The 15,571-nt window shown below is 42.8% G+C and overlaps 1 pseudogene; it reads right to left on the minus strand.

The window, feature by feature from the left end:
- Nucleotides 1-6,242: 6,242 nt before the first annotated feature.
- LOC101426090 (mitochondrial glutathione transporter SLC25A39 pseudogene) lies at nucleotides 6,243-7,080 on the minus strand (annotated as a pseudogene).
- Between the last annotated feature and the right edge of the window lie 8,491 nt (nucleotides 7,081-15,571).

Here is a 15,571-nt window from a genome sequence, read left to right on the forward strand (position 1 = left end):
TATTAGGTCCCCATATACTCCCCACCCCCTTCACCCCACTCCTCCCCCCTAAACTTTTTTTGCTTTCTTATTAGATCCTATCCATCTCTTTAGGTGCACTTTCTTTCTTTCTTTTTTCTTTTAATTGTGGGAGCATATATACAATATAAACTTCTCTGCGGCGGCTTGCTCGGTCGGTAGAGGTGGGGTCTGGCTGCGGACGAGGGGTCGGTCCAGCTCTGGATGAGGGGTCGGTCCCACTTGGGACGAGGGGTCGGTCCCACTTGGGATGAGGGGTCGGTCCGGCAGCAGACGAGGGATCGGTCTCACAAGGGGTTGCGCGGTTCGGCTGACGGGGTCGCCTGGCGAAGCCGGCGACGAAGGGGTCGCCCAGAGAAGCAGGCGACGAACTGGGGACAAGGGAGGCCAGGCCCTTGTCGGGGGCTCTCAGGACTGGAGGGCGCACGGCAGAAGAACTACCGCGGAGACAAGGTAAACACGCAAGTCCACTTTATTGAGGGAGAGGCAACAGTTTTATAGGGGCTGGGGAAGGCTGATTGGTCGAAGCCACACCCTGTTCTGATTGGTTGCCAGCGAAAGGTCAGTGGGCGGTACTGGACGGGGGAGGGGTGGTGGTTAGGGATTGGCTGTCGCTGTTGCTGGGGGAAGGGGCAGGGTTTAGGGATTGGTGGCTGCTGTTGCTGGGGTGGAGGGCAGACTTGAGTTTCCCGCCCACGCCTGGCTGTTGCTGCTGTCGGGGGAGGGAAAAGGGCAGACTGGATTTCTCCGCCCACGCCTGGCTGTTGCTGCTGTCGGGGGAGGGGAAAATGGCAGACTGGAATTTTCCGCCCTGAGCCTGCGAAGGGAGAAAGAAGAAGAAGGGTGCCGCCCCACAGGCATCGTGTGGCGCCATCCGGGAGGAGGGGCGGCCACGGAAGCATGGCTGCCGAGAAGGGGAGACCCGAGGGCACTCTGCACCCATGCCGAGCTTCCTTCAGGGGTGGCGGTGAGTCCGACCAGCCACCCTATTATGGGGGCAGCGGCTTGGCCTGCCGCGGCTGCTCCCCCCCCAGGCCAGCAAACCACACTTCATCCCGAGGGGTGACCGTACTTCTCCATCTTAGCAATGCTGAAGCATACCATTCAGTGGGATTAATCACATTCACAATGTTGTGGTACCCTCATCACCTTCTATTTAAACCTTTCTCATATCTCCAAAAAGAAACCCTACACACATCATACATTAACTTCCCATTCTTCCTACCTCCTGACCCTGGCAACCTGTATTCTACTTTCTGTCTCTATGAGCTTGCATAATATCTGATATTTTCTTTGTAGTTACCATGAATCTTAAATTTAACATCCTAGATTTGCTTTGATACCAACTTAACTTCAATAGTATATGCACTATGTTCCTATACCCCTCCATGCCCCCACCTTATGTAGCTCTTGTCCAAAAATTACATGTTTATACATTATGAATCCAAAAGCACTGATTTATCATTACACTTATATATTTACCTTTTAGATATTGTTTGAGGTAAAAAGTGGAGTTACAAACCAAAAACACAACAGTACTGGCACTTATATTTACCCATGTTGTTATCCTTACTGGAGATCTTTATTTCTCCCTGTCCTTTCCTTTTCATCTACAGAACTCTCCTTAGCATCTAGGACTGGTCCAGTCGTGATGAACTCCCTCAACTTTTGTTTATCTGGAAATGCCTTCAACTCTCATATTTTTGTTTTTGTTTTTTTTCTTAGAAATTGTAGATTTGCAGAAAAATTATGCAGAAACTACAGGATTCCCATATACCCCCGCCCCACACACACACACAAACACACTGCTTTCCCTATTATTAACACTTTGCATTAGGGTGGTAACTTTTTTACACTTGATGAAATATTATAATTATGCTATTAACTATAGTCCAGAGTTTACATTAGGGTCCACTGTCTCCTTTATTTCTGAAAAAGAGTTTTGCCCAATACAGTATTCTTCATTGGCAATTTTTCACTTTCAGCACTTTACATATGTCATCCCACTGCCTTTTGGCCACCTCAGTTTCTGAAGAGAAATTAGAACTTAATCTTATTATGGTTCCTTTGTACATGACATATTGCTTCTCTCTTGCAGCTTTCAAAACACTGTCTTTATCTTTGGCATTCAACAATTTGATTGTAATATGTCACAGAGTGGCTCTATTTGGATTTATTCTGTTTGGAGTTTGTGAACACCTTGGATATGTATAGTCATATATTTTGTTAAATTTGGGAAGTTTTCAGCCATTATTTCTTTGAATATTCTCTGTGCCCCTTTCTTTCTTCTCTGACTGGGACTCCCACAATACATATATTGATACACTTGATGGTGTTCCACAGGTTCCTCTGATGGTTTCAATTGTCTTTAAGTTCCTTGATTCTTTTTTCTGCCAATTCCAATCTGCTGTTGAACACCTCTAGGGAATTTTAAATTTCTGTTAAGTATATTTAGCTACATTAAAAAAAAGTCTTTGTCTGGTATGTGCCATATCTTATTCTCCTCATTGATAGATTCTAATGTATCAATCTTCACCTTTGCCTGGACCATCACTTTCTGTTTCTTTGTATATTCTGTAATCTTATGTGGAAACCTGAACATTAAGATATTTTTATGTATTATCACTGGAATTTAGACTCTGAGGAATCTGTTCCTTAATCTGTTATCCAGCTACTGTTATGACAGAGCTTTCCTTGAATGCCAGGGGCTACAAAAAGAAGAAGAAAAAGGAGGAGGGGGAGGAGGAGTAGGAAAAAGAGGGGGAAAAAAGAAACACCTTTCCCAGGCTTTGCAGATTGATCTAAGTGAGTACTCTCCTTCAGAGCTTATTCAACAGTTTAGAGAAGAGCTCCAGACCAAAGCACAGAGACCTTCCTGATCCTTTCTATGCATATGTCTTGTCTTCGACATACACATGTGGTCTTAGGAATTCCTTCATTTACACAAATATGAATGTTCCTTCTACCTAAGACAGTTTCCCCACAGTCCTGGGCACTGCCTTTTTATGTCCTACAGTTAGTGCTCTTTTGCCCTGGGCAACCATGATTTGACTACTCTCCCAAGCATTCTATAGGGGAGCTTTGTGAGCTGCCTTCTACACACAGGGCAAATTTTGGGATGATAAGTCTGTAACTAGTGTCCTGGTTCAGGCTCTTAAGCTTCCATCAGACAGGTTGGGCTAGTCTGCCATGCTTCCAACATGTGCACAAGGGTTACACTGCTCCCCCTGGAACTGGGCCCACGAAGCTACTGGGAGATTGAACCAGCTCCTGCAACAAACAGGCAAGGGGATGGGGGAGGGGCCAGCCAGGGCACCAGGAGCTCCTATTGCTTTCATGCTGCCTTTTTCTTAAGTCAGTGCTCACACTATTACAGCAATACTTTGTTTTCTGGAGCTTTGAGAAAGATGTTTCTGCCAGTTTTTGCTGGTTATTCCAAGTTTCTTTGGGAGGACAGAGCCCTGGAGTATGTCTCACTTCACATTGTTGACCTGGGCCGAGTGCACTGCTTTTTAAAAATATTTTAGGACTACATGAGTGAAATTGTTTGGAGACAATGAAAGGAGAAAACGATGTTGGACAAGAAAATGATAAAGGAAAGAAGAGGCTGGCTGTTGAGATCAATGAGATGAGATGACAAAAGACTTGTCTATTCACATTTATTTTTGTGTCCTTTAGCAAAGAAAGAACTAAGAATGATTGGATTATCACTGGTAAAGGAGAAGAGAAACCCATAATGGAAAAAGAATTGTAGTAGCATACCAGCAGAGGGTAATGAGAATAGCAAGGACTTTGAAGTCAGACAAAATAGAATTAGAATTCTATCAATTGTTATTTGTGTGACCTTGGGCAAGACACTTCATCTGTATTATGGGCATAATGTGACTTACCTTGTAGGGTTAAATTTTATAATGGATGTAAAGTGTTTTGCATAGAGCTAAGCACTGAAAACCTTAAATGGTGGCTATTGTCATTATTATGTAGCTGTGGGCTTTTGAGTAACTTATCTTCCTTGAACTTCACTTTCCTACTCTATTCCAAGGAAATAATATCTACCTCCTAGGATTATTGTAAGGATTAAATTGATAATTGTGGGAAGCTGCCTCCAGAACCGGTGTTGTATTGGCAATCTTGTTGCTAAGTGCTATTTTTAGATACTAACTCCGGTTAGGTTTCCGTTTCCCCACCCTCGCTGTAGTAATTAAGTTTGTATCCTCATGCCATTCAGACGGTTGTTTTGAAACGTCCGCTAAAATCGTGAGGTGGACCAATCAGATCTGTGGCGCGAAACCTCATTCATCCCTGGCTATAAATACCCCTGATTGACCCTCAATAAAAGAGACTTGATCAGAATCCTGTCTTGTCTCCATTCTTCGTGTCTCTTGTCCCCTTTCATTCCCACTCCCTCCCTCAGGTCCTGGTTCAACTGATCCGCGGGTTGGGTCAGATAATAAATGTAAGGGCACTTATTACCCAAGGAAGACCTTCAGTAAATATTAGTCCTTTCTCTACCCCTTCCCTCTCTATCTTCCTATTATTTTGGACATTTGCATGGTGCCCCTGATGGGACATGATGAAAAAGAGTCTAATTCCAAATACTTACATAGGGAGTAGTATAATACTTTTATTGTAATAAAAGTACTAACAAGAAGACTAATCTAAAAATGATTCTTCTTTCTTGCTGAGAACAGAGGCCAGGGCCACATCTTACAAATGACTCCATCCACATGGACATAACCTTTATTCTTTACTATCAAAATAATGACAAAATTATTTTCAGGTAATTGTGGAAGACAAATATGTTGCTGATCTATGACCATGTAATCAATTCTCTCACAAAAAGGACCTCCTCACACACATACAAAAAAATCTTCTTCCCAAGTGTTTCCCTTTCTCCTGTGAGTAGAAAGATAAAGCACTTATTAATCTGCGAGAAGAAAATGCTGTTGATGAATGTGATTCACTTTTTTTAGAGGGCACCAAGTATGTGCTCTCTCTACAGCTTTGTGTACAAAACAAAGCATGTTTCCAGATAAGCTAAGATGCCCAGGAGGGAGTTAGAGAACCAGTTTCACTGAATAGGCAGGAAACATGTCCAAGGCCACTTCTCCATTTAAATATGTAGGTCAACTTTCATTAATTTCCTTTTAGAAATAGACTGCCAAGTTGCTGATTCCTGTTGAGGGGCGAAGCATAGTAGCCTTAAAGAGAAATATTGCATAAGGGGGCCCTAGATCAGCCGGCATCCCAGCAGGAATCAAAAGGAAATTCCAAAGGGGTGAAAGTGGGATACTGAAGCTGACTGAGGGGAATGTGGGTGTCCATTATACTATTTCTCTATACTTATCTCTATTTGAATATACACACACAAAAAGGTGGGGGAAGCATTAAAAAGAGACTAGTGAAGGAATTATTTACAAAGGTGTGGACAAAGGTTAAGGGGAAATAGCAAAAGAAGGTGAGCACCACCTCTCCCCACTTCCTGAAGCAGGTGACAGGGGGAAGTGCTGCCATGATACCATTCCAGGTTTGAAGGCATAAGGGAGAGAGCAGCTCCTGGAACCCAGGGAAGAAGGAAAGATCCACCCATCAGGAATTGTGGCCTTTGGTGAAGGAATGTAGGCACTGTCCTACATAATTTGTGGGGTCCATTGAAAATGACAAAGGCAGAAAAAAAGTATAAGGTACTAAAAACATAAAGCTTATTTCTTTATTCTGTGGTCTCTCTCTCTCAAGCTGTCATGGTGGATTTTTGTAGTTGTTGCTTCCAGAAGCTCATCCATTATATTCTGATGGGATTAACAGGAATGGAGGGTGACTGAGCCTGAGCCAGGCCCTGGGTTTTGTTTGACTCCCAGGTGGTGCTTTGGGGGCAGGACCAGCTACAGCAAACACAGAAGGATGCAAAGTTGGGGGAGAGGCTGGGAATTAGCAGGTTTAGTCTTGAATTTGAGAGGCAGGAAAGCCATAATACTTGGGGTTCTGGAGTTGTGAGCAGAAGCAAGAAAGCTGTGTCTGCAGAGGACCAGGAAGGGCCAGAGGGGAGGGGAGGCAAACAAGGCCCCTCCCCTCAGTGCTAAGGAAAGGACACTGGCTCAGTCTCCTCCTGGCCACCTCTTCCCAACCACAGAAGAAACAAAGCCCTCATCCCTTTGCTCCCTCAAGGGCCGCAAGACCACTCGCGGTTGAGCTTCAGGAAGATTTTACCCAACTCAAAATGCTGATCAGGGTGAGACAAGGGTGGTTTTGATGATCCTCAAGAGAAAAGCTGCACAGAGTGGTATTGGGCTTGGCAAGGGATCCTGACAATAGCAGCCAGGTGGGGGCGGTACATGGGACCTCATTCTCCCAGCCTCTAGCGCTCCGAGTGCCACCTAGCTTCCCGGCTCCACTGAGCCAGAGGGCAGAGTCAGTACAGCTGCCACTGTACCTGCCCTGTCACCAACCATGAAGCCTACGTCCATGGATGTCTGGTCCTTTGAGCTGAGCCCACAGCCAGAACGTCGCCAGCTCAGAGACGAAGCAGTTCAGGGCCGAGAAGGGCATATACCGTAGGTCAGTGGGACCCCAGCCAGGTCACAGGGAGCACCAGGCGCCCTGAGCCACCGCAGCCTGGACACAGGCACCCAGCTCCTCACAGTATGACCCATGCTGAGCCTGCAGCCGTGTCCGCACCAGCTCCGGGGGGCTGATCACAGACACAGTGCCCAAGCGCCAGCGCCAGCCACTGTGGGGTGCATACAGGTAAGTGCTTGGTGACAGAGGAAGACCTGGAGCTGGTCAGAGGCAGTGAAGTAAATGGCGGTGGTTGGCACCCGGGAGTTCCTCACAATTTTCACAAAGACATCCATGGTGCCAGTGAAGTGGGTGATTCCTGAAACCAGGGGGCACAGCCGGAAAAATCTGGGCACAGGTACAGGGACTCCAGGCACCTTTGCAGTACAGGAGACACTTAAGCTTGGCATACGGGAGGATCCAGAGTCTGGAGGGATACGACCGTTCACTGTCCACGGAGGGGTGCTGAGACTGCAAGTGTCCCTTCACCACCTCCAGAGGTGTCATGAAGTCCTAGTGCCTGAGGCCACTGTTTTTTTGGACAGTGCTGCTGCCCCCTGGGGCTGGTCTAGTTCTGACCTAGCTCTAGGCTGGTGCAGGCGCTGCCTGGCGTGGGAGGTGGGTGACCCAGAGCCCCGCTGCGGCCAGTGCAGCATTCAAGCTGGCTCCCCTCACACGGATTCTGGCTCTGAGTTGGGTTTGTTTGCCCTTTAATGTCATTCTAAGTAAAGAAAAAATTAGAAATTTAAATTGCTAAGATGAATTTGACCTTTTATCTTTATATTGTGCAATGCCAGTTTTAAGTACAAGAGCATTTAACTTGTATGTAAAATCAGCAAAATTGAACAATTTGTAGTGAGTTTTCTTGCCAGTACAGTGGAAGCATTGCACAAACTCAACTATTTTTATTTCACTTCTTGATACATGCACATTTTACCGACACTCTACCTTCAGTTTACTGACGAGTAAGGAATAACTGAAAGAAAAAGGAACCAAGGGTCATTTTGCCCTTTCTTTCCTTTTCTTTGTCATCATTTTCAGCATAAGTGCCTGGCTAATACATGAAAGTAAGAAGAATAAGAAAAGGATTTGGTAGGGTTCCCTGTTCACTTTTGTTTCGTAAGACACACTGCTGTTTTTCTGCAAGTTCTGTCGGAAAAGAAATCTTGGTCTTTGTAGCCCTTGGCATCCCACCCTCCCAACCCCATGCCCCTTACTCAGTCCTGCAGGTTAATACACCACGCACTCCCTGTGAGTTTTGCCGAACTCCATGCATCATGAATGTGTTCCCTGGAATTCTGTGACCACTGCGCATCACAAATGCTATACGCAAATGGAAGGCCAGGCATGTCTGTGCATGTCTGCCCTGCTCACATCCATGCTTCATTGTTCCATCAGACTTCACTTACAAAACACACACTGAAAAATTAAACTAAGAATTTCAAGACAGTGATAGCAATGCTTTGAGCATGGGACCCCATGTGACAGCACAGGTCACGCCCCCATGAAGCCAGCCCTACAGCCAGGCCACGGCCAGGCACGGAGGGAGCTGGGGAGCTCGTGCTCTTTCCTTCTGAACTCTCTTCTCCTGCGCATGCCCCTGGTGGACCCCAACCAGTGACCTGAAGGCTGGGGAACCAAGGATGCTGGGTACAGAGAGTAGCCTCCTGGGCTAAAGACCAGGGGGGAGAGGGTAGGGAGTGGGTCTGGAGGGGCAAAGAAAATATCTGGCATAGGCCACTAGCTCCAAAATGTCTTTCTAACAAATTCCATCCCTTAAATAATTGAACTAGGGTAACAAGAGCAAGGTAGGCCCCAGGTGTGACTCTAGGTTTTTTTTAGAGCCTGATGCTTATGCAATTTTGTGAGCCCTTCCATAAAAAAATTAAACAAAATTGCAAATACGAATTAGGTACAAAGCTGACTATTTAGAATGAGAAAAGAAATCGCAATAAAATACTGTAGCTTGGGAAATCCCGGACCCTTTTTTCTGAGTTCTTTAGGAAATTTATCAGAAATGCTTCCTATTGCACCCTGACTTACCCTCTCCACCTAGAACACTCGCCAACTCCAAACAACTCACAACACTCACGGGGAACTGGGGAAGAGAGGCATCCTGAGGTTTAGGTTCAAGGCAAATTCCTCTGTAGCCCACAAAACTTAAAAGTAGAATTAACTAACTGTGAAGTGCACCCATTTCCTAGTAGGTGAAAGGATGGGTCCTTGAGCAGTGATGTGCCTCCGTCCTTATCAGGCATACCAAAAGCAGTGAGCTCACAGCGTTGGGCTCCTCAGACCTAGTACCTGTTCGCGAATTGCGCTGACTTCCGGCATACTGTGTAAGAGCGTGTGGTCATAGGAGGTGGGATATTCTAGTGGATGGTCACAGCCCTTCCTTGTCAGCTCGTTCACAGGTATGAAATAAGCCAAAGGGGAAATGAATTTAGGAATCACTGTTCTCACCCACTTTCAAATCCTGACTAGACTGCACTCTGGCCTCGTCATTAGGCTATTACTGGGCTTTCCCGAGGCAACAGTGGAGGCAGTTTAGATTTAGGAAAGAGAAGGAGCAGATCAGTTGGCTGGAAGGGCTATCCTGGACGGGTTCTGTATTAGTCAGGTTCTCTAGGGAAACAGAATCAACAGGAGATATCTGTAAATAGTGTAAGATTTTGTAAGAGTCTCTCACGTGACCGTGGGGATGCACGAGTCCAGATCCTGCACGCAGGCTGCAAACCAGGGGCTCCAATGAAAGTCCAATGAGTTCTTGATGAGTTCCCAGGCTGTCTAAGGACAGGCTGGGAAATTCTCTCTGAATGCCGAAATCACTTCCCCTTCTAAGGTATTCAACTGATTGGATCAAGCATCACTCATTGCTGATGGCAATCTCCCTAATTAATGTATATGTAATCATCTTTCTATGCAGTAAACTCACTGGTGACTAAAGCCCATAAATGCCCTTGTATTACAATTAGCCCAGTGCTTACTTAACCAAACAACTGGGCAAAATTACCTGGCCAAGTTGACACATTAGCCTAACCATTCCAGATTCCATGGTGGAGCTTAGGATAACTAGAGGTACTGGAATCCATGGAAGGAGGGAAAGAGTGGATGAGGGCAAAGAAGGAGATGAAGGGTATATGTAGGGAAGTGGAAAGATGCTAAAGAAAGATTTCAAACTTTACCTAAGGTCCTGGGGTCAGACAAACTCGCTATTTGGTTTTGATAGGTATAGAGGAAGCTGCTGATACCTGAACTAAGAATTTGTGCTTAACATGAGAGCATTTGACCTAAATAAGATAGAAGAGTGTAGTGCTTAAGCTGCATGAGTCTAAATCATCACTAATTCCTTAAAAGCTGTGAGACTTTGGTCAGGCAACTAATTTTCCCTGTACCTAAATTTCCCCATCTAAGTTGGGGGTTATGTTATGTCAAGTTATGTTACATTACATGATATTATGTTATATTATTTGGGGATCACCTCATAGTGTTGTGCAAGAATTAAATAAGTTAATATTTACGAACTATTTAGAATATTTTTGGTTCACAATTAGTGCTCAATAGAAGTGATAAATTATTATGAAAATGACTCTAAATTATAGCATTTATACACATTTGGACAATATTTAAAATTGTAAAATTTGTGGAACAGATGGAGACTCTGATCCATTTGTTTATACTTGTATAATTTTATAAAAATTATCATTTTGAATGGATTTTTTCCATGCTTAATTTTTAGCCAAGGTAAGAGTATTGTGACATTTTCATAAGCAAAACACAGTTCTGTCTGAACTCTCCATACCAAAAGGCAGTGGTACATTTTATCTTGTTATACCTTGAAGATAAATTGACCTACTCCACTGTGGTGGATTGAATTATGTACCCCAATTTAAACATGTTCGTAATCTAAACTGGCATTCCTGTGGCATGAATGCATTGCAAATAGGCCCTTTAGACATTGCTATTTTTAGTTAAATTGTGGTGAACTGAACCGGGGGGGGCCTTAATCTGGATTACCAGAGTCCTTTATCCATCGAAGAAATTCAAGCATAGTCAGAGAAAGTCAGCAGGAGGCCAGAAAGTGGAAATCAACGGAACATGGAAGAGAAAGAAGACATCACAGGTGACACCAGACAGGGAGACAAGACAAGAAACCCCAAGGATCGCTGGCAGCCAGCACCAGAATATTAGACATTTGGGGGAGAAATAATTGCTTTGCTGATGCCTCAATTTGGGGCTTCTCCTAGCCTCAAAATCATGAACCAATAATTTCCCATTATTTCAGACAACCCATTTGGTGTGCTATTGGTTATAGCTGGCTGGAATTAAGAATTCCACCATCCCCAAATGTTGAAGAAAGATTTGATTTTCTTTGTAACCTTGGTCAGTTTATATGCTAACATATGAAGATGGATCCCAGATCCCACTGAGTAAATAGATAGGTGGGTTTTTTTTTTCTTCCTTAAAGTAAACTTCAGACTAGAATCAAGTTAGATAAAAATACACATTTTAGAAAATGTTAGGTGTCATGACCACCAGTCTTGTTCGCTTCTAGAGGTCAAGTTGAAATAAAATAGTAAGAGTCAGACTTTCTGGATTCCCGTGCAACTCTGAACAATTACATCATGGAAACTTCCTGACTTCATGTCCTCATTCATGAAAGAATCACTGGAAAATGGTTGCCTGGTCTAACTCCCAAGGTTCTTGTAAGGATTTTTAAAAAAATTGTTGGTAGAAAAATTAAAGGACTCTATAAATGCAAAAATAATCTACTCAATTGTCTTTTTCCTTACTCAATTTATTTTCTGCATGTGATTCCAACAGTAGGTAGGCTGTCTTATTTGTCAAAAGGAACCACCATGGATTAATTCCATTCACACTTTGAAGTGCTCTTACCAGCATCTGTAAGAGAAAAATCATGCTTGATTAATCAGTTGGAATTTTTAAAAAATGTTCATTATATATGAATAATGCCTGGTCAGTAGTGGGTAAGCAATAAATGTTTGTTAAATGGATTCAGATGGACTGTAATTTAAAAACTTGACAAGATTCCATTTCTAAGTCAAAACAGTGGATAAACCAACCCAGTTGCTAGGGAGACATTTTCACAGAGAGGGAGCTGAATAATAACAAAAATCTGAGCCTAGTTGTAAATGCTCTTCTTCTGGTAAAACTGACAATTGTGGTGGCTGGGCAAGTTTCAATGCTTATCCCAACCTTATAGAGCATTTCTATAAAAGGAGGGGTGCAAGGTAAAATTTGAAATTTGAAGACACTATTAAACCTTTCATGGTAATATATAATAGTATAATACTAGGCAACTAATGCATGCGGATTTTATAAATTCTGAGTCAGCAGAACATCTGTAATGTATGCAGGCATAGAACAATGAATCCCTCTAGAGGAGAGGAGGGGATAAATAATCTTAACTAGAAAAAGATTAGAGTCATTGTAGATTTAAGAATATTGGGAAAGGAAAAGAGAATTTTTAAGTCATTAGCAGAGGCTGTTTTCTACCATCTGTCTCTCTCCAATTTGTGTCCCAACGTTTAGGAACTGTTTGTTAATTAAAATTTTTTTAACAGATTTATTGAGGTATAATTCACATATTCACATACAATTCACCATTTAAAGTGTACAGTGGAGTGGCCTTTCGTATATTCACAAGGTTAGGCAACAATCACCATCTAATACAGATCATTTTCACCACCCCTAAAAGAAACCCCACACGCATTCGCAGTTACTCCCTATTCACCCCATCCCTGTCCCTGACAACCCCCAGTTTACTTTCTCTATATAAATTTGCCTATTCTGGATATTTCACATGCAAGGAATGACGTATTATTTGTTCTTTTGTGACTGGCTCCTTTCACTTAACATAACATTTTTACATACAATAAAGTTAAAAATTTCAAGCATACAATTTAGTGGGTTTTAGTATATTCACAAGGCTGTGCAGCCATCACTACTAAGTCCATAAGATTTTCACCACCCCACATAGAAACCCCATACCCTTAGCAGTCACTCGCCATTCTCCCTCCCCACCCATCCCTACCCATAACCTGGCAACCAACCTCTAATCTACTCTCTGTCTCTATGCATTTGGCTATTCTGGACTGTATTTAATTTTTGTAAGAAGAAAAGATCACTCTTACTCCATTGTCCACTAACCATTTATTCTTCGAAGCTTAAATCATGTGGTTACACACACACACACCACACCTATTTCTTTTGTCATCATTGACATTTTCACACCTTCATGCCACTTTCCCTTACTTCCAGAGGATCTTTGTACTAAATTGGAAAATATTGGTAACATATGGCAAAATATTGGTAACCTTAAAAGAGAGATTTACTCAATATGAAGTTTCCTCTGCCTCGTAATCATATAATTACAAGCTAAAACATGATAATTTTTTCAATCAAGTTTTTTTTTCAAAAGAAAATTTACACACTCTATAATCCAGTGTTGCTGAGCATGTAAGGAAAGAGGCACGCTCATACTCTGTTGGCTGGAATTGAAAGTGGTATAACATTTCTCAAGGCCATTTTGATTATTGTATCCAAAACCTTTAAAATGTGTGTATTTTTTGATTCAGAAATTCTGACTTCATGGAATTTATTCTAAAGAAGTTATCTTAGGAGTACCTAAAGATGTATGTATGGGGCTATTCATTGTCTCATTAGCTATTCATCAAAGCAGAAAACAAGAAACTAAATATTGATGAAAATGAGGTAAGTTAGTTAATTTACTGAACAGCCGTATGATCAATTACCATGCTGCTGCTCAAAATGATATTGAGGGAATAATGGAAGGATTCCCACGCTGCTCCCCAACAACCCAGGCAAAATTTGGACCTCTTTCTGGAAAAAGGACTAAATGGCCCTTGGTCCAGGATCATGAATTGAGTATTGACTGTCAGGTCACAGCCCTCCACATGTATTAGAATAGTAGTTGTTGTAAATTTGGAATACTCAGTTCTGGAGACATTCTTTGCTCTTTAGTTAAAATTTTCTCATTGAAAAGAAACTACAGAATGCTTAATGTATGAGAAAAAATAATAATGAGGGAAAATATTTGGTGACTTGGGAAAATATTCATGATTCTTGGTTAAGTGAAAAAAAATTCTGGTTAGAAAGCAGTACTGAATATTATCCCAATATTACAAAAAGTTGGTGTTATGCATAGAAAACAGACTGAAAACATAGTCAACAAGACTTTCACACAACTTAATTCTAGTTGAGAGAACTTGGGGTAAGTTTCATGTAAGTGCTACAAAATCAGAGTCACAGCTCAGATAGTGGAAATATTACTTTATTACTCTAAACTGAGCTCAGCTTGCTGTGAGATCTCATTTCCAATAACAGTGTTTTAGTTCCCTAAGTTACTTAGGCATGTATCTTGAAATAGCTCAGCTTAAAGAATGGAAGTTTATTTGCTAATAGTTTTGAGGCTGGGAGATGTCCAAATCAAAGCATCATCAAGGTGATGCTTTCTTCCAGAAGACCAGCTACAAGTGATCCTTGTCTCCTCTGCCTCATGGAAAAGTACATAGCAGTGTCTGCTGGACTCTCCCTTTTCTTTCAGGCTTCACTGATTTCCCCTTTTTGCTTCCCTGGCTTTCTCTGTCTGAATTTCTTTCTCTTATATATAACTCCTATCTTAGGATTAAGACCCACCTTACCTGGAGTAACCTCATCAAAAGGTCTTACTTACCATGGGTTCACACCTACAAGAATGGATTAAATTCAAGAACATGTGTTTTAGGGGTACATTCAGTTTCAAACCAGCACAGATAGTAAAGACAATCTTATCAACTACAGGTAACCTAGTTCCTTTCAGCATAAAATTGGATCCCTTTTGTTAATACCCTGTCAGAGTTGGCTTTCTATGTTGACACTCTGTCCTAATTTCTTAAGGTTTCTTCCCTTCTCCCACCTTTCAGGACTCTGGGGGGTAAGGGGGAATTTCAGAACCTAATGGCACTGACAAGGGACTCTGGCTCCTGTTCCTTCCATTATGGCTCCTGCTGACCATAGGTGAAGGGGTGCCTTGTTGGCTCTTCACTTCATGTGATCTTTGAGGGTCCCAACCCTCAAAGTCAGTGTGACTGCTGGCATCTTAGCAGATACTGTGGTTGTTATACCTACCCCCACTCCCTAGCTCTCTGCCCTTTGCTCCCCCATGCTTTTATTTATTTATTTATTTATTTATTTATTTATTTATTTATTTTTAAAGATTCATTTTATTTCTTTCTCTCCCCTTCCCCACCTCTGTTGTCTGCTCTCTGTGTCCATTCACTGTGTGTTCTTCCATGTTCGCTTGAATTCTCGATGGCATTGGGAATCTGTGCCTCCTTCTGTTGTGTCATCTTGCTGCATCAGCTCTCTGTGTGTGGCGCCACTCCTAGGTGGGCTGCTGTTTTTTCGTGTGGGGCAGCTCAATGTGGGGCACACTCCTTGCACGTGGGGCTCCCTTATGCAGGAGACACCCCTGCATGGCACGGCACTCCTTGTACGTGGCAGGGCTGCGCATGGGCCAGCTCACTCCACGAGTCAGGAGGCCCTGGGTTTGAACCTTGGACCTCCCATATGGTAGGCGGATGCTTTATCAGTTGAGCCACGTCTGCTTCCCTCCCCCATGCCTTTAACTTGCCTTTCCTCGGCCCCTTTTGATTTCCCTCTGCCACCTAATCTCCAGTTCTGAGTGATCCCAAATTTAAACTTGAGAAGTAAGAGTCGTCCAACTTTGCTCTGCTCTTTCAAGATGTCTGTGGCTCTACAGGCACCCTTACCCTTCCACTTAAATTTGAAGGTTGGCTTTTCTATTACCGCAAAGAAGACTGTTGGAATTTTCATTGGGATTGCGTTGAATCTATAACTCACTTTGGGTAAAAATGACATCTTAATATTTAGTCTTCCAAACCATAAACACAGAAGGCCCTTCCGTTTATTTTAATCCTCCTTTATTTATTTTAGCAATGTTTTGTAGTGTTCT

Source organism: Dasypus novemcinctus, chromosome 5 (genome assembly GCF_030445035.2).
Source record: "Dasypus novemcinctus isolate mDasNov1 chromosome 5, mDasNov1.1.hap2, whole genome shotgun sequence".
NCBI classification, from domain to species: Eukaryota; Metazoa; Chordata; class Mammalia; order Cingulata; family Dasypodidae; genus Dasypus; species Dasypus novemcinctus.